The 19,875-nt window shown below is 37.9% G+C and overlaps 2 long non-coding RNA genes across 2 annotated transcripts; one reads left to right on the plus strand and one right to left on the minus strand.

Moving 5' to 3' along the window:
* Window positions 1-712: 712 nt before the first annotated feature.
* LOC140168245 (uncharacterized) lies at window positions 713-4,389 on the plus strand. The gene is made up of 3 exons (XR_011861165.1): window positions 713-1,118; window positions 2,407-2,542; window positions 3,064-4,389. It is a non-coding gene; the product is annotated as an uncharacterized lncRNA (long non-coding RNA).
* Window positions 4,390-9,321: 4,932 nt separating this feature from the next.
* LOC140167251 (uncharacterized) lies at window positions 9,322-12,651 on the minus strand. Its single transcript, XR_011861012.1, has 3 exons — window positions 12,514-12,651; window positions 11,080-11,215; window positions 9,322-10,561 (listed from the first exon to the last, which is right to left on the minus strand). It is a non-coding gene; the product is annotated as an uncharacterized lncRNA (long non-coding RNA).
* Between the last annotated feature and the right edge of the window lie 7,224 nt (window positions 12,652-19,875).

Consider the following 19,875-nt stretch of genomic DNA (forward strand, 5'->3'; position numbering starts at 1 on the left):
GGTATACATTTAACAAGGGATAAATTAACCAGTATATAACATAAATCATTTATTAACTTGTTTGTCAAAGCAGCGTAACTGCGTGTTGATAATGTTATTCATCAGGTTTTAAATGTTAACCAAAGTGATACCTGATCTTCATCATAGATACATTGACACTTTCACTTTATCAAACCAAATACCTTCATCAGAGACCTTCATGAATATATGTTGGGTTATTCCATTTAAAATCCACACCCCCCTGTGGAATATTTTAGAAATATCTTCCATGGGGGTGTATGCTTTTCAAATGTAATTGGTGAGAGTTAAACATTTAAAACCCCATACTCCCTCTGTATTATGGCTTTACCTACACTACAAGATTCCTGGCGACGGTGTACCTCTGCTGCACTGGTACTTTGCAGGTACTACTGCTGCTACTACCGAGTACCCCATCCCGTGGTAGCCGACGTTGGTACTACACCAAAGTACCAGCGTCGGCCACCATACTGTAGATACTCCCGTAGTTGAGTACCTATGTCGGTACTCCACCATGCGTCACCTCCGAGTCAACTGCGGTGTACCGAGTAGGTGACTTATAGGCACACCATAGTGTGGGTACTTCTAATAGTCCTTCAATGGAAGTACCTGCACAGTAGCCGCACCTACTGTGTACCCATGTGTCACCTACTGTGTACCTCATGTGTCACCTACTGCATGTGTACCCCATGTGTGAAGTAGCAATGAAGGTACTCTTGTCGTGTTTTTGCATTCCTAATCGAATCGCCCAGCGATCACCGTGATGCGCGTACTCACTCATATTTGGCCGTGACGACGAGTTACGAAGAAACATCATCATTTTCTCAGTTTTTAAACCAAAAAAAGTCAAAATTTCCTGATGTTTATGTCTTCAAATGTTGTGCATGTAAAGATTTGCTGACCTAGATCATATTGGGCACACAGTAACTCTTGAATTGTAAAAGATTTTGGAAAGAAAGGTTCGCCAAATCACCGTAGATAACACACGCAATTTTCCTATTGGACTGTACGTGATGTGGGTTGCATACTCCGTGATTTTCCGTTGGTGTTTTTGGCATTTTTCGTCACAGTATAACCACTTCAGTTGTCTCGAATGTTCGGTAAGTAACTGAAGCCGATAACTTAAGTAAGCTTTATTCTCAATTCATCACCAGTTTGATATTAAAAAACGTGCTAATTAATATTATTTATAATACCATGAGGCATGAATACGTGGTGCTTTGTTACTGTTAAACTAAGTCTGTATGTTGACAGATGTAAAATGCACATTATTGCCAGGCTAGCCTAGCCTATAAACATGATAAAAAACTTTAAAAGCATACTGTCACTGTGATTCGAGTCATCCCCGGGGAGTATTCTCTGTTCAGTGACAGTTTAAATGTGTATTAGGCGTAATTAAATATCTGGACATGCTAGACTAAATTAAATAATAAAAAAATGAGTGAGAGGCCTATCTATGCCGGATTTGTCGCCCTAAAAAAGGGGACACGCCTGTGTTAATTAACATTAGCATGTGTTCCTCACGGACCAACCTGGGTAAACAAACAAACAAACAGGCCGGAGTGCCCATCTCTCTTTCAAGGACAAGGTGATTGGGGCAGACTCCTTCCTTCATGTAATGTTGCTGGGGGGAGGGTCAAAGTTTTAGGCCACTGTACGTGTGCCAACTTGTCCGTGCCCCTCACTACAGTGCCACCGTGGCCTAGCAGGGCGTATTAAAGACAATGCGAGACACAAATGATATATGTGTGCGGATTGGACATACGATGCAAGCATAAGAAATTGTGCAAAAAAATGAATATGATCGGGGCAAACTGAGAGGCCGTTATTAAATCTACTAAAACTTCAGTTCAGAATATAAATAAACACGTCATAGTCTGGCAAACAGGTGATACAGTATAAACATAGCCTACGATATGTGCCTAACTTAGGCTAGGACTAGTCTAAAAGGGTCACCTTTTTGTATGATTTCTAGGCTATTACAGCAATTTTGGTTCACAATAGGCCTGTCAGTGACAATCAATGTATATGTGTGTGTAGTCTGGATCAAAGAAGATACACCTTGTGTAGAGGGCACATGCCTAGGGCAGCTAGGCTTGCACAGATTAGGCTTCGAATAGGAAGTTGAGGCCGGGCTTACTATTTTAGTCAAATGACATGTCATTAAAAGATTGAAGGGTAAAAAACACTGAGGCCTAGGCTAATTGATAAATAATAGGGCGGTCTATTATATAAGGCTTAGGCCTGTCTTAAATTTTTAAAGACTATTCAGGTCACGGGTCAGGTCAGTATTAAATTCTGAAAAGTTAGGCCTACTATCGGCTTGGCTAATAAAATAACAACATACCGGTACAAATCATGTTTCTTGTACTTTCCTCATTCAATTAGGTCGGTGCCTTGAAGTGAACTGTTGCAGCAACTTAGCCACATGATAGATGTGAGGAGAATGTGTCGATGCAACTAACGTCTACGTCTACAGAGTTTAGTCCAGAACGAACAGATTGTGTTCCATATAAAAGACCTGGTATGTGGAAGTTTTTTGATTTTAAGGCACATGCTAATATTTTGATTTCATGATGTGGTAGTGGTACAATCATAATTTCACTATTAAAAAGACAATGATCCTTGCCATGTGACAAGGCACTAAACGATAATGTTCCACGTGACATGCCGAAATGACTTTTCCACTACTTTTGATGTGTGTATGTAGGGTCGCCATAAAACTAAATTTGTATTTACAATAAAACTCAAAATCTCTTGAATGTCCCTTTAATAATAATAAACAAACAAGTGCCCTTGGAATGCACAATTTACTAAAAGATGATTATGATCTCATGTGACTATATGAAAACGATCTTTCCTGAAAATCTTTAGAATCATAAAACTCAGAATCTCTGAATGTCCCATTAATGAAATAGTAATACAAATACTGAATCAAACAAACATCTTTAAACAGTCTTTGTGCACTTTCCATTTTAGACTTGTTTTAGTTTTAGTATTAAAATGTCTTGTCTAAACTTGTCTTTAATTATGTTCCTTTTTCAGATGAAAATTTGCACATTGCACAGGAAGGAACTGGCCTAGATACAGCAACAAGCTAAAGACCAGAGAATAAGATGGATGATCGTCCCTACATGAAATATCTTCATTTGGCAATTGGATATTGTACCACAGTGAAACTGACCTATAGGGCACAGTTGCACAATATCAAGACATCAAGAACCCAACCCATCAGCTTTAATATCATACCTCAAAGAATAAGAAAAACTTTGGTGACAACAATGCATCTTGGTCAGAAAAGAATTAAAGGTTAAACAGGCGTCAAATTTCATATCTTGTTAAAAACCACACCAAAGTATTCCTCTGATCATAATGAATCTGAAAAAGTATTGTTTGATCTATAAAAGCACTATGTTCTCTATTTTAATATAAACAAAAATTTCAAGGGTCACATTTTTGGCTCCATGGGGATAAAATTTCAAACACTCTTTAAGATTTTCCTAAACAGTTACTCTAATTGTATGGTTTTTGATACCAATTCAAATAATGAATAGTTTGCACCATCTAAGATGTTTCGGTACATGATGACATGATGAATACTTTGTAGGGCTTTTAACTTTTTTCTGAGTAAGGTGTATTTTTTCTACAAAGTTTTTCTGATCCCTTAAAGTCTTAAAGAACTAAATTGCAAGCTCCAACGACAAATATCGCACAATGTTTGAAATTCATGCATCATTTATCTACAAATGTTGGAGGGAAAACCATGACTGATAAAAAATTAAATTTAATGAAAAGAGTCATTGAAATATAAAGATGAATATTCAGACCAGGGTCTTACTTAAATGGTGGTGTTCCTCAAGGCAATGTCATTGGTCCTGATTCATTCCACTGATGCCTCGGATAAGTATGTGGTTGATTTGACTGTTGGTGAGAACAGAGCCTATGATGGCACCAGCACAATACAAGCCCCAGTCTATGATGTTATGTACACTTTGACTGATAAAAACAAATGGAGGCTGTCAGGTGTTGTTCAAGTCGTAGTTTCCAATCTATAGGCTTTGATTTGTTTGGGCTCCCCATATTAGCATTTATCTGACATTCCCATTTGAGAATAATTTCTTATTATCTTCTTTTATCTTTATATGTTAAAATGTTTTTACATATTTCTAGTGTGCAATTAAACATGTTTTTCAGTATTGCATTATTAGTGTAAAAATCATGTAGGCTAATTCAGCCACTCGGCTGCAATATGAACCAATACATAATATTGAAATTATTATACTTAGTTCTCTGGGTTGATGAGATGTACACATTTTAATCTTTACCCAGAGCAGCCAGTCACAGAGCAGCGGCGCACATCGTTGAAAAAAAACCACCTATAGCAAACAACTATAATCTGTATACCTTCCTCGAGTCAGTAATAATATTTAGGTATTGCTTTTTATTGTATCTCTAAAGGTAATGATGAGAAGTATGCAAAAGTATAAATTTTCAGAAAGGAAATGATGCAAGGAATCCAACTAGCATAACAGATTCCGGAAAAAAATTAATAGTTTTTTAGAAATTCTCAAAATTTTATTTCACTTTACTGACTCGAGGAAGGTATATGGACTGTAGTACATCTGGTCGGGTTCGAACCGGCAACCTTCGTAATACTAGCATGATGCCTAACCAACTGAGCCACAGAGGCATGTTGCAGAATGCTTAGAGCGTCAATATAGTATTATGAAGGTCGCCGGTTCGAACCAGGCCAAATGCACTATTTTTTCAACGTTTATGTGTGCTGCCTGCTCTGAGTAAGGCTAAGGGTCTGTGCAATAATCATGAGCCCTGGGGAGCAAGAATTTTGGTTGGGAAGCTAAAAAGGGGCAAGTAATTTTTGGCAGAAAGGGTCCCGGACAAACGATTTTAGTTTAGACACACATTCATGAGGAACGCACTAAAAGGCTTAGGAAAACAGTACGCGGTACGGAAACGTTATAAAAGATTTCTTTTGAAACTTTTGCACTATTGATGCGATCAAGCAAAGTCAGTCGGAAGTCTGCAACATTAAATTTTCAGTTTTGTATACGATAGTAAAATCACAGGTACTAGTAAGTTAGAGGAACAGCCACCAAACCTCAGTATTTAAAAAAAGTCTCAAATCGCGGCGATATTGCATTGTGATTTGAGTGACGAACTTGCAATTCTAAGTTAGTCCACCCCGAGGCCGGGACGCATATTTTTTTTTTTTTTTAGTCGTGGGCCGTAATACGCTAAACCCTAAACCTAACACTTAAACCGAACCGTGCGCCCTAACCAACCCTAACCCTTTCCTATGTGTTCTGTGTTGATAATATTTTGCATCCCGTTATGGTTGCAGAAAAAAAAATAAAGCGTCCGGGACATTCTCCTCCGGCCGACGGCCTCCCCATGTCTTGAAATCAAATGTAAACACAATGTCAGAGCGCACATGGATGTCAAAGGTCAAGCTTATGTGCGGGGTTTCTGTGCCCTTGAATCTTCTTCAGTGTTCTTTTTCAGCTCCAATGTTATATTTAAAAATGTTGTTAAAACCCATTCACTGATTGAAAAATAAAAATAAATCTATCTATTTTTATAACTATAATAATTCTGTACATTATAATAAGTTTTTCTATATAAACTAATGTGTATTAAATACGAAATTCAAAAGCAATAAATTATTAAATATCACGCTACTGATAAATATCCGAGTTTGAACTCTTTATTATCATAGTGAAAGACTAAGTTCCATATATCCACATATAAAAAGGAATTTTACTTCTACGATGAGGTTAAAAGGTTGCCCGAACTCATGGGTGACGTCATTGTTTACGGCTGGAGTACCGACGTCGGTACTCAGCTGTGGAGTACCTGGCAGGTGAGTACCAGTGTCGGTACTCGGAGTACCTTCAAAGTACCTACGCCACGAGGTATTCGCGAGTTGCAGCCGCACTACGAACTTACACACTATACTGCTGTATCTAAATACTCGACAGCTTTGTAAGGTCAAACTTTTCACTGTGAGGTTACCACGCTTGCGCGGAAGCTGTTTTGTGTGACCTTTATGCTAATTCAGTGACCCGTGTTCACTCATGCTGCCCTGCACTTCCCACCGTGAATCAAATCATCCTCCAGACACGCTCCATAAGATATGCTAATGCATGGAGTACAAAGAATTCACTACGGGATTCTCATGAGAGTAGCAGTGCTGCTACTCTCGAGTACCCACGTCGGCCACCAGACCCTTGTGGCCCAGCAAGCCGGCTGCAACTCGCGAATACCTCATGGCGTAGGTACTTTGAAGGTACTCCGAGTACCGACACTGGTACTCACCTGCCAGGTACTCCGCAGCTGAGTACAGACGTCGGTACTCCAGCCGTAAACAATGACGTCACCCATGAGTTCGGGCAACCTTTTAACCTCATCGTAGAAGTAAAATTCCTTTTTATATGTGGATATATGGAACTTAGTCTTTCACTATGATAATAAAGAGTTCAAACTCGGATATTTATCAGTAGCGTGATATTTAATAATTTATTGCTTTTGAATTTCGTATTTAATACACATTAGTTTATATAGAAAAACTTATTATAATGTACAGAATTATTACAGTTATAAAAATAGATCGATTTATTTTTATTTTTCAATCAGTGAATCGGTTTTAACAACATTTTTAAATATAACATTGGAGCTGAAAAAGAACACTGAAGAAGATTCAAGGGCACAGAAACCCCGCACATAAGCTTGACCTTTGACATCCATGTGCGCTCTAACATTGTGTTTACATTTGATTTCAAGACATGGGGAGGCCGTCGGCCGGAGGAGAATGTCCCGGACGCTCTATTTTTTTTTTTCTGCAACCATAACGGATGCAAAATATTATCAACCCAGAACACATAGAAAAGGGTTAGGGTTGGTTAGGGCGCACGGTTCGGTTTAAGTGTTAGGTTTAGGGTTTAGCGTATTACGGCCCACGACTATGGTTGGAAAAAATATGCGTCCCGGCCTCGGGGTGGACTAACTTAGAATTGCAAGTTCGTCACTCAAATCACAATGCAATATCGCCGCGATTTGAGACTTTTTTTAAATACCGAGGTTTGGTGGTAAAATCATTTAAAATTTTGTGTTTAATATATTTGTGCTTGATATAACATCCGACCGCAACAAAATCAAGGATCGAATACCTTCCAAAAATGGAAGCGTCAATTTTTTTATTCTGCACCCTTGGCTTGCGAAGGTTCACACGGAATTCGAGTCCAGGGTCAGAAATTTAAAAAAAAATCTTTTTTTCAATCCAAAACACGGAATACAGCTATATCGGCAGAGGCAAAAGAAACAACCACTCAACAAATACTAAATAGAACATTCGACGTCAAGTTTACAAATAAAGATGCAATTTCACTTTCTAAAATTTAGAATTCTCACGACGCCCATAGGCCTTTAAAAATGTTTTTTGACGGCCTATGACGTGACGGACTTGCAACACTCTTGCGAGTGTCTTTAGGTGTCTATGGGTGTATATTTACTGGTTTGTTACCAGAAAGACAGTTCAATATGGCAAACATCATTTTGGATGACTGATGGGGATGGATCATTTTTCAATATGGGCCCCTTGTAAATTTGCACTCCGCCGGGTATATTCGTATCACCAGAATTGCTGTGAATCTTATTTTTTCCCTTTTAGCCTAGTATAAACAAACACATTGATTTGGGGGCTTTAAAATATTGTAAAAACTGCAAATTGGCCAAGTAAACACAAAGTTTCACCTTGATTTGTGGCTAGTGTAACATTGAAAATATTCTCACTATTGTTCGAGTATTAAAAACCGGGCCAGAATTATACTCCACCGGAATATTTGTTTATCTTTGACCTCTACAGAGATGCCACTCAGTTTCACTCAAAAAACCTGAAACTGGTGAGAAAAACCTGAAAAAGCATGTGAATGCAGGCCACAAAGCCCCAAAACGGGCTGAAAATGAATAAAAAAGCGGGAATTTGGACTCACTAAAACCTGGCTAAAACCTGAAAAGTGGCATCTCGGCCTCTATACTCATTAATTTGGTGTAGGCCTAATGGGGTCTATGCCTACTATACATTTTACAGACCGTTGTACTATACATTTTACAGACCATTGACCAGCCAAAATATATTTGCCCCCCGCCGCATATATGCCAAATTTTGGGAATCCGATTTGCAAACCTTAAAATTTTATGGTCTAGATACATAATGCGAGCGCGGTGAACAGAAAAATATTTCCGTACGTCACTAAGTAGATTCATCAGATTTGTTGTTAAACATAAAAGATTTCTTTTGAACAAAACCAAAACATTTACTCATTATTGACCGTTTTGCCTATCATGGTTGTAGACAACATCATAAGGATCAACAAACATCATTCTGATGATGCCTACCGACCATGATAGGCTAAATTGTTCATATCTTTGGAACTGCATGTTCAATTTCAATGGGGTGTTCTGCAAAATTCAGCTTTGTATAGAATGCTTTTTACTATCGTATACAAAACTGAAAATTTAATGTTGCAGACTTCCGACTGACTTTGCTTGATCGCATCAATAGTGCAAAAGTTTCAAAAGAAATCTTTTATAACGTTTCCGTACCGCGTACTGTTTTCCTAAGCCTTTTTAGTGCGTTCCTCATGAATGTGTGTCTAAACTAAAATCGTTTGTCCGGGACCCTTTCTGCCAAAAATTACTTGCCCCTTTTTAGCTTCCCAACCAAATTCTTGCTCCCCAGGGCTCATAATTATTGCACAGGCCCTTAGCCTTACTTAGAGCAGGCAGCACACATAAACGTTGAAAAAATAGTGCATTTGGCCTGGTTCGAACCGGCGACCTTCATAATACTATAATGACGCTCTAACCATTCTGCAACATGCCTCTGTGGCTCAGTTGGTTAGGCATCATGCAAGTATTACGAAGGTTGCCAGTTCGAACCGACCAGATGTACTATAGTCCATATACCTTCCTCGAGTCAGTAAAGTGAAATAAAATTTTCAGAATTTCTCAAAAACTATTAATTTTTTCAGGAATCTGTTATGCTAGTTGGATTCCTTGCATCATTTCCTTTCTGAAAATTTATACTTTTGTATACTTCTCATCATTACCTTTAGAGATACAATAAAAAGCAATACCTAAATATTATTACTGACTCGAGGAAGGTATACAGATTATAGTTGTTTGCTATAGGTGGGGTTTTTTCAAGGATGTGCGCGCGCTGCTCTGTGCACTGGCTGCTCTGGGAAAAGATTAAAATGTGTACATCTCATCAACCCAGAGAACTAAGTATAATAATTTCAATATTATGTATTGGTTCATATTGCAGCCGAGTGGCTGAATTAGCCTACATGATTTTTACACTAATTGCAATACTGAAAAACATGTTTAATTGCACACTAGAAATATGTAAAAACATTTTAACATATAAAGATAAAACAAGATAATAAGAAATTATTCTCAAATGGGAATGTCAGATAAATGCTAATATGGGGAGCCCAAACAAATCAAAGCCTATAGATTGGAAACTACGACTTGAACAACACCTGACAGCCTCCATTTGTTTTATCAGTCAAAGTGTACATAACATCATAGACTGGGGCTTGTATTGTGCTGGTGCCATCATAGGCTCTGTTCTCACCAACAGTCAAATCAACCACATACTTATCCGAGGCATCAGTGGAATGAATCAGGACCAATGACATTGCCTTGAGGAACACCACCATTTAAGTAAGACCCCTGGTCTGAATATTCATATTTATATTTCAATGACTCTTTTCATTAAATTTAATTTTTTATCAGTCATGGTTTTCCCTCCAACATTTGTAGATAAATGATGCATGAATTTCAAACATTGTGCGATATTTGTCGTTGGAGCTTGCAATTTAGTTCTTTAAGACTTTAAGGGATCAGAAAAACTTTCGTAGAAAAAATACACCTTACTCAGAAAAAAGTTAAAAGCCCTACAAAGTATTCATCATGTCATCATGTACCGAAACATCTTAGATGGTGCAAACTATTCATTATTTGAATTGGTATCAAAAACCATACAATTAGAGTAACTGTTTAGGAAAATCTTAAAGAGTGTTTGAAATTTTATCCCCATGGAGCCAAAAATGTGACCCTTGAAATTTTTGTTTATATTAAAATAGAGAACATAGTGCTTTTATAGATCAAACAATACTTTTCAGATTCATTATGATCAGAGGAATACTTTGGTGTGGTTTTTAACAAGATATGAAATTTGACGCCTGTTTAACCTTTAATTCTTTTCTGACCATGCAAGATGCATTGTTGTCACCAAAGTTTTTCTTATTCTTTGAGGTATGATATTAAAGCTGATGAGTTGGGTTCTTGATGTCTTGATATTGTGCAACTGTGCCCTATAGGTCAGTTTCACTGTGGTACAATATCCAATTGCCAAATGAAGATATTTCATGTAGGGACGATCATCCATCCTATTCTCTGGTCTTTAGCTTGTTGCTGTATAGGCCAGTTCCTTCCTGTGCAATGTGCAAATTTTCATCTGAAAAAGGAACATAATTAAAGACAAGTTTAGACAAGACATTTTAATACTAAAAACTAAAACAAGTCTAAAATGGAAAGTGCACAAAGACTGTTTAAAGATGTTTGTTTGATTCAGTATTTGTATTACTATTTCATTAATGGGACATTCAGAGATGCTGAGTTTTATGATTCTTAAGATTTTCAGGAAAGATCGTTTTCATATAGTCACATGAGATCATAATCATCTTTTAGTAAATTGTGCATTCCAAGGGCACTTGTTTGTTTATTATTATTAAAGGGACATTCAAGAGATTTTGAGTTTTATTGTAAATACAAATTTAGTTTTATGGCGACCCTACATACACACATCAAAAGTAGTGGAAAAGTCATTTCGGCATGTCACGTGGAACATTATCGTTTAGTGCCTTGTCACATGGCAGGGATCATTGTCTTTTGGTGAAATTATGATTGTACCACTACCACATCATGAAATCAAAATATTAGCATGTGCCTTAAAATCAAAAAACTTACACATACCAGGTCTTTTATATGGAACACAATCTGTTCGTTCTGCACTAAACTCTGTAGACGTAGACGTTAGTTGCATCGATACATTCTCCTCACAACTATCATGTGGCTAAGTTGCTGCAACAGTTCACTTCAAGGCACCGACCTAATTGAATGAGGAAAGTACAAGAAACATGATTTGTACCGGTATGTTGTTATTTTATTAGCCAAGCCGATAGTAGGCCTAACTTTTCAGAATTTAATACTGACCTGACCCGTGACCTGAATAGTCTTTAAAAATTTAAGATAGGCCTAAGCCTTATATAATAGCCCGCCCTATTACTTATCAATTAGCCTAGGCCTCAGTGTTTTTTACCCTTCAATCTTTTAATGACATGTCATTTGACTAAAATAGTAAGCCCGGCCTCAACTTCCTATTCGAAGCCTAATCTGTGCAAGCCTAGCTGCCATAGGCATACATTGTGCCCTCTACACAAGGTGTATCTTCTTTGATCCAGACTACACACACACATTGATTGTCACTGACAGGCCTATTGTGAACCAAAATTGCTGTAATAGCCTAGAAATCATACAAAAAGGTGACCCTTTTAGAATAGTCCTAGCCTAAGTTAGGCACAGATCGTAGGCTATGTTTATACTGTATCACCTGTTTGCCAGACTATGACGTGTTTATTTATATTCTGAACTGAAGTTTTAGTAGATTTAATAACGGCCTCTCAGTTTGCCCCGATCATATTCATTTTTTTGCACAATTTCTTATGCTTGCATCGTATGTCCAATCCGCACACATATATCATTTGTGTCTCGCATTGTCTTTAATACGCCCTGCTAGGCCACGGTGGCACTGTAGTGAGGGGCACGGACAAGGTGGCACACGTACAGTGGCCTAAAACTTTGACCCTCCCCCCAGCAACATTACATGAAGGAAGAAGTCTGCCCCAAACACCTTGTCCTTGAAAGAGAGATGGGCACTCCGGCCTGTTTGTTTGTTTGTTTACCCAGGTTGGTCCGTGAGGAACACATGCTAATGTTAATTAACACAGGCGTGTCCCTTTTTTTAGGGCGACAAATCCGGTATAGATAGGCCTCTCACTCATTTTTTTATTATTTAATTTAGTCTAGCATGTCCAGATAGGCCTATTTAATTACGCCTAATACACATTTAAACTGTCACTGAACAGAGAATACTCCCCGGGGATGACTCGAATCACAGTGACAGTATGCTTTTAAAGTTTTTTATCATGTTTATACTAGGCTAGGCTAGCCTGGCAATAATGTGCATTTTACATCTGTCAACATACAGTTAACACTAACAAAGCACCACGACCACGTATTCATGCATGCATGGTATTATAAATAATATTAATTAGCACGTTTTTTAATATCAAACTGGTGATCAATTGAGAATAAAGCTTACTTAAGTTATCGGCTTCAGTTACTTACCGAACATTCGAGACAACTGAAGTGGTTATACTGTGACGAAAAATGCCAAAAACACCAACGGAAAATCACGGAGTACATATGCAACCCACATCACGTACAGTCCAATAGGAAAATTGCGTGTGTTATCTACGGTGATTTGGCGAACCTTTCTTTCTAAAATCTTTTACAATTCAAGAGTTACTGTGTGCCCAATATGATCTAAGTCAGCAAATCTTTACATGCACAACATTTGAAGACATAAACATCAGGAAATTTTGACTTTTTGGTTTAAAAACTGAGAAAATGATGATGTTTCTTCGTAACTCGTCGTCACGGCCAAATATGAGTGAGTACGCGCATCACGGTGATCGCTGGGCGATTCGATTTATAGAATGCAAAAACACGACAAGAGTACCTTCATTGCTACTTCACACATGGGGTACACAGTAGGTGACACATGAGGTACACAGTAGGTGACACATGGGTACACAGTAGGTGCGGCTACTGTGCAGGTACTTCCATGGAAGGACTATTAGAAGTACCCACACTATGGTGTGCCTATAAGTCACCTACTCGGTACACCGCAGTTGACTCGGAGGTGACGCATGGTGGAGTACCGACATAGGTACTCAACTACGGGAGTATCTACAGTATGGTGGCCGACGCTGGTACTTTGGTGTAGTACCAACGTCGGCTACCACGGGATGGGGTACTCGGTAGTAGCAGCAGTAGTACCTGCAAAGTACCAGTGCAGCAGAGGTACACCGTCGCCAGGAATCTTGTAGTGTTACTTTGATCAATACCAGTTAAACAGGTGATTGGTATTGTACTCCATGTATTTGCATATTATCTGGAGCGTGTCTGGAGGATGATTTGGCCGAGTAAAAATAAAAACATGTTTCTCGTCCGGGTTTAAAAAAGGAGGAAGAGGGGCTTGAGGCCCTTTTTTTATTTTATTGTTCTGGTAGGTACGCCCCGCTAGTGATCACAGAACCATCCAGAATTGTTTCTTGCATATTAGCAAGGCTATAGAAAACATCTCAACTTCCAAGACATCTTTCTTCAAAAGTTTTGACTGAATTAAAAAAAACTGAAAATAAATTTGAAGCGGCCTCAAAAAAGGAAGCGGAAGGGGACTAGAAACATGTTTTATTTTTATTCGGCCTTATGATCTTCCGTGCAGTAGAAACGGGAAAATCCGAAATATTACTCAAATTTGGTCCAACTTTGGCCTAAATGTAACACAAAAATCGAAAATGTAACACGTTAAAACTAGCACAGTGTTATACTGTGTAGTTTTCCGATGATGCAAAAAATCAAAGTATTCGTCGAAAAAATCCAAGAAATTGTGAATCTTGCGATGAAATTTATACATCAAAATGTTTCAGAATTGTCAACTTGCCTAAAAATTCCGTTGATCAAAAACATGTGCCCTGAAAAATGTCATTATTTTCCTTATCTCTTCACCGATTTTCAAGGTTTAAAAAACTTCGTGTAGATTGCCATTTTGTCTAAATGGGAGTAGATTCAGATTCAAAACATTATTCAACCCTCAAAGACCTTTCTAAAATTCCCGTGCCGAACACACGAAGATTAAAAGTTCGGCTGGTCATTCGGCAAACATCGGCAGAAACTCGCTGAGTCGACTGTGATTGGTCAAGCGGCTGGAGCATGCGCGAGTAATTTAACAAGCATTTGGATACAGTAATATTTGTAGTGAGCCGGCTTGCTGGGCCACAAGGGTCTGGTGGCCGACGTGGGTACTCGAGAGTAGCAGCACTGCTACTCTCATGAGAATCCCGTAGTGTATATCTTCCCCAACTGGAGTGAGTATTTCAAGTTACCAAACTGTCTATTTTATGTGAAACTCATACTCCCTCTGTGGAAGATATTTCCAAAATCTTCCTCAGGGGCAGTGTGAATCTTAAATGGAATAGCCTATTGAAGGTATTTTGATCCGACCCGATCCGACCGCATTATACAACATCAATAACTAACCCATAGAAATATCTTTTAGGTATCTTTTTTCCGAATTTTAACTTCATGTATGAATTGAACAATATAGCAATCATGCATTTTGAATTACCCACGAGGTACAATCACGTCACAAGAGGCACATGCCGCCCTCGGCGACTCCCCCTTCACCCATCATTTTCATCATCACAATAATATATAAATAAATAAGATGAGAGGGCGGCTGAATATATTAATTCGGGTTATGAAATAGGTTGTCACTTTTGAACTGCTACTGAAGTCTCACATTTATCTCCAATAGCAATTTAATATCATGAGCTGTTCTCATTTATAATGTAATTATGTTGCAATCAGTCTACCAACAAGTCAACCCTATACCCTATAGCAGTCAAGCTCATTTTAACGAATGAAAACTACCTGCATAATGGGCTATTTCAGTTAGGTTATACACCCCATATAGAAGACATAGACTTTAAATTCTACAACACAGGGGTGTAGATTTCAAATGGAACTATCCATGATGTTGCTTAGTTTGACTTTATGTAATTTATAGCATTTTTGCATTTTTTTCGCACACCCACGCCCAAACTTTTTTCGAAGCAAAACATATTGAAGCCCAAAACTTTGGATGACAGGAGATTAGATCTATGCTTCCAAGTTGCACACAGATGTGCTGAGTCTGATAAATTTGTGAACTAAGAATGGTTCTCTCGCAATCCCAAATTATAAACTTGAGGCATTTCAATGTCAATATTAGGTTGCTAATATCAAAATCACAGGTACTAGTAAGTTAAAGGAACAGTGCCATCCTGATACATCTTCTTAAATCAGGATTAAAGGTTTCTTATATATTTTATCTTTGAAATTATGATTATTTTGTTGCATGTACTTTTATTTCTTTTACGAAACTACCATCGTGTAGAGAATGCTGAAATTTTCGCTCAGATATCTGATATGGGCATGGAGATATTCCACATGCGGGCTGCAGATGGTGCAAAAGATCTTTGGCTGACAATGTTTAATCGTGGTATTTCGTTTGCAAGATCCGTCTTACGGACCGTCGAAGCGTAGAATCTAGAGTTTGTGTGTTTGACATTAGCTGGCGCAGTAGTTTCGGAGCTTCCTTGTAGAATATATGTCCTACGGTGGTTTAGTGGGTGAATGCAGTGATCAAAGAACTCATTCATCTTCTTGAGATCTGATAATACGCTTAGATTTGTTTGGACGCTAGGGACGTATGTGTTACACTAAACCATACAGTGCAAATGTAGGCTACATTATAATGTTTGGGCAGGAATGATGTAAGAGGCAGTCCTTCAAAGACAAAGAAGTCCCAGAGGTTAAGTTGTGGCGTGACAATTGGAATCGACGATAGATCGCTACAAAGGGTAAGACCACGAAGATCTACAATATTCGCTTCCTCCAGCTCATGATAAGCGTACCCCTAAGCTTGGAGACTGTAACTGTGGTGAACAGGACATTCTATGTTGAGGTCCACGTCTCTATGTTTTTGGATCCTGATTGAGAGTTTTAACAGGTTGGCTTCTATCATGGCCTATTGGTCCTAGTATGGAACCCTGTGATACACCAGCATTGATCATCAATACCTGATGCTTTGGACAACCTTTAGTGATCTATTATTTAGGTAGTCGGTTATGGAGCGTTCCAGAGATGTCAAGTCAGGAGACAAGGATGCCAGACACGTTCTAAAGCGCTGCCGCTGTCAAGGCAGGCAACGTGTCAATGTATCGGAGGTAGAATGGTCAGCCCCACCGTTTGGATATAAGGCAATGTTGGTCAAGGTGCTGGTGTGCTTCTTCATTACTTTTGAAATCACAGAGATCAACGAGATGGGTATGTAGTTGCCTGACGTGTGTTTTTCACCCTTCTTGATGCCCGGTATGACATTTGCACAGTTTCATTGTTTTTGTAATGTGTCATTTACCAAAGCATAACCGGAAAAGGCGAACAAGAGGAGTTGCAAGCTCTCGAGCAACCACTTCGAGTACTTTATTAAGTATATTGTGAAATAGCGTAGCTACATTTGACCCACATGATTAAAGCGATATTTGTAAAGCTAACCAAGTGACGCTTGATCTTAATAAAAGGAACAAACACGTTAACTGCATCCAAAAACCTGCAAAACACAAACAACAACACCCCACCACCCCCCCACACACACACACACCCCAACACACCCCCACATATAAACCAAAATTACACTGATGTGGCGCACAAGGGAGAAAGTTACATGTTGAAGTGAAGGGTTTAATTTCTCTTTTTGAACGTCCCAAATGCGCGTTTGATACTCCATGTATCAATTGAGCAATATAGCAACCATGCATTTTAAATTACCCATGAGGTACAATCACATCATAAGAGGTAGAAGCCGCTCTCGGCGAGTCCCCCCCTTCACCCATCACTATCATCATATAGTATAAATAAGTAAGGAAGAACTGAGGGCGGCTGAATAGATTAATTTCGGGTTATGAAACAGATTGTCACTTTTGAACTGTCATTTCATTTATCCCCAGCAGCAATATAATATCGTGAGCTGTTCTCATTGAGTCGCTTAGATACTGTGATAATGTTGAAATCAGACTACCAACAAGTCAGCCCTATTACCCTAAAGCAGTCAACCTCATTTTAACGAATGCAAAAATACCTGTATTGGTTCCCTGCATAATATTGACTAGTCTGGATTGTTCATTTTTCTTTTCTTAAGGTTGAATTGTATCGACCCTGGTATTTTGGAAATTCTGGGCTTCATACATTTCATCGTTGGACAGGAAGAACTTTCACTGTTTCATTTTACATCATCGTGATCATTATCCTTCGGCTGCGGAGCAGGCGACCACAAGATGTCTCCACGCAAAACGATCACCGGCAATTGCGGAGACGTCCCGGGTTTCTTTTGCCATGACATGATTCATAACCATTGGCGAATGGAGACGCAGGTAATGTGGAATAATCATCGCTTCCTTTTATCACGGTATTGATAATAATTCTAAGGTTAATACCAACCTTAACTTACAGAAAATATTGTATTTTGACTTTAAAAGTTTGCCGTTTTTCACACACATCTCAAACCCCGTAATACTTGTCAACTCAACACGAAATGAATGCACATCAAAATATGAAGACCTTGTTCCCAAACCATGTTAAGTCCACAACCACATGTTTCTCATTTACGTGTGTGATACAATCAAAATTACTTTGACAAGTTTGACATTAGCAACAATGAGTTGTACCATCAACAAGCCATTATTTATCACAACAATGCAGCATAACAATACACAGATTATTGTTCTCATTTGAACCAAAGGCCTCACACAGTATTGTTATACTGTGGATCCATGCACTGTTTGCTTTGTAATGGTGCTTCCAACTGAAATTATTATACCTATAGCATCACAACCCATTGCAATATCGCACGGGTAAATCAGAAACATGTGTTTGTGGACTTACCGTGGATTGGAAAAAAGCTCTTCATATATAAAAATGTCTTGTATGTTGCACGTTCTGGGCAAAATATAGCTAACTCTATTTGCACACAGTTGTTGACTTACGCTAGCTACATTTAGTCTACCAATATCTATGGAACTTGAGAGACGTATATTGCAAAGCAAACATTCGATGAAATACCTATAAAATATAGGGCATGGAGAAAAGACGGACACGCAACGAAATCTACGTCAAGTATCTTCAATGGAATGCTAATAAAAATGGCAGGTGACAGGCCAAATAATATCAAAACACTTTTAGATCCATGGGACAGAATTACTATTGTATATATTTTATACAAAGGTATCCGGTAAATTCGACAAAGTAACATGACCAGGTATATTTCTTTAAAGCTATTATTGTGATTTTATTATTTTCCAGTCTAAAAAATGTAATTTGGTCCTACTAGTAGTGTTTTCTGTTCTCATAAGACTAACATTTATTAATAATTTTGGTTATTTTCAATCAATTATTTTCTATACAGACTGCCTCAACATAATCAACATTATAATAATACATATTATCGACGCATCCTTAGGGGCTGGGGTATGAACGTTTGGACAGTATTTATTGTGGGACATTAGAGCACATCAGACATATCGAATTGCATTCTGAATACGAAGAATGTCCTTCTGATATCAAATAATTTTGATTTTTGAAATTCGCAATGTAATACACATTTTATGGCAAATGATTAAAAATTGATATTTTTGATATTTAACAGTACTCGAAGTAAATTTTATAAATCTGATGATTTATACTTAAAGTATATGTAGATGGGATGAAAAGCCGACGATCAATTGAAAATTTTGACCTTTTATATTGAAGATATGGATTTTTTTCCCAAAACACCAAAAAAAAATCGGTCTTTTGGGAAAAAAATCCATATCTTCAATATGAAAGGTCAAAATTTTCAATTGTTCGTCGGCTTTTCCTCCCAGCTACATACACTTTAAGAATATATCATTAGATTTATAAAATTTACTTCGAGGACTTATATATCAAAAATGTGAAAATGTCAAATTTTAATAATTTGTCATAAAATTTGTATTATATCGTGAATTTCAAAAATGAAAATTATTTGATATCAGAATGACATTCTTCGTATTCAGAATGCAATTCGATATGTCTGATGTGCTCTGATGTCCCACAAAAATACTGTCGAAACGCTCAAAATGCTCATTTCAGATCCCTTAGGTGACTTAAACAATGTAATAAAATGAAATGTACAAACAAATAAATTATAAAGGTAATCACAAAGGTTGGACTTTCATAAATGTAAGCCTGCATGGATGAATATTTTGTACGGCGCTCTTTTTTCCCTTTTTTTTATTATACCGATAGCTGTTTAGATAAAAGAAAAAGAGAAACCTAAAAGACTCGCATATACTGGAGTGTGGTTCAGGTTTTTTAACTTTCTTTTCGGGTTCTGTTGCCGCGGACAACTCTACACACGTTCCAGTATGGTCCACAATGTACTTATAATTATGTGCGAAAACCAGCTTTGAAATAAGTATCAACATGACAAAGGCCCTCATCTGTTATTTTCTAATTGTTGAACAATCATCAAAATTTAAAACACGAGAGGGCGCTAGTGCGTTATTTCAGACAGCTTTGCAAGTGATACAATTTATTCTGTAGCATGTTTAAGAATGTTTTTGAAACAATTTTGGACAATTTTGTAAGTTAAGTCGAATAAGGGCGTATTTGGGCAATTCCAAGCATCATTCCGCAACGCGAAGTTTGCATATGCAAATTAGGGTCGTTTGGAAAAGTTTCTCCCACCATAATCTTTCACTTGCCAAAGATAGTTTCCATTATACTATTCACCTACCTAATTGGCTGCTGCATTTAAAAGAATTCATGTGCAAACTTCGCGTTGCGGAATGATGGTGCTTGGAATTG

The sequence above is a fragment of the Amphiura filiformis genome, chromosome 13 (assembly GCF_039555335.1).
Source record: "Amphiura filiformis chromosome 13, Afil_fr2py, whole genome shotgun sequence".
Classification (NCBI taxonomy): Eukaryota; Metazoa; Echinodermata; class Ophiuroidea; order Amphilepidida; family Amphiuridae; genus Amphiura; species Amphiura filiformis.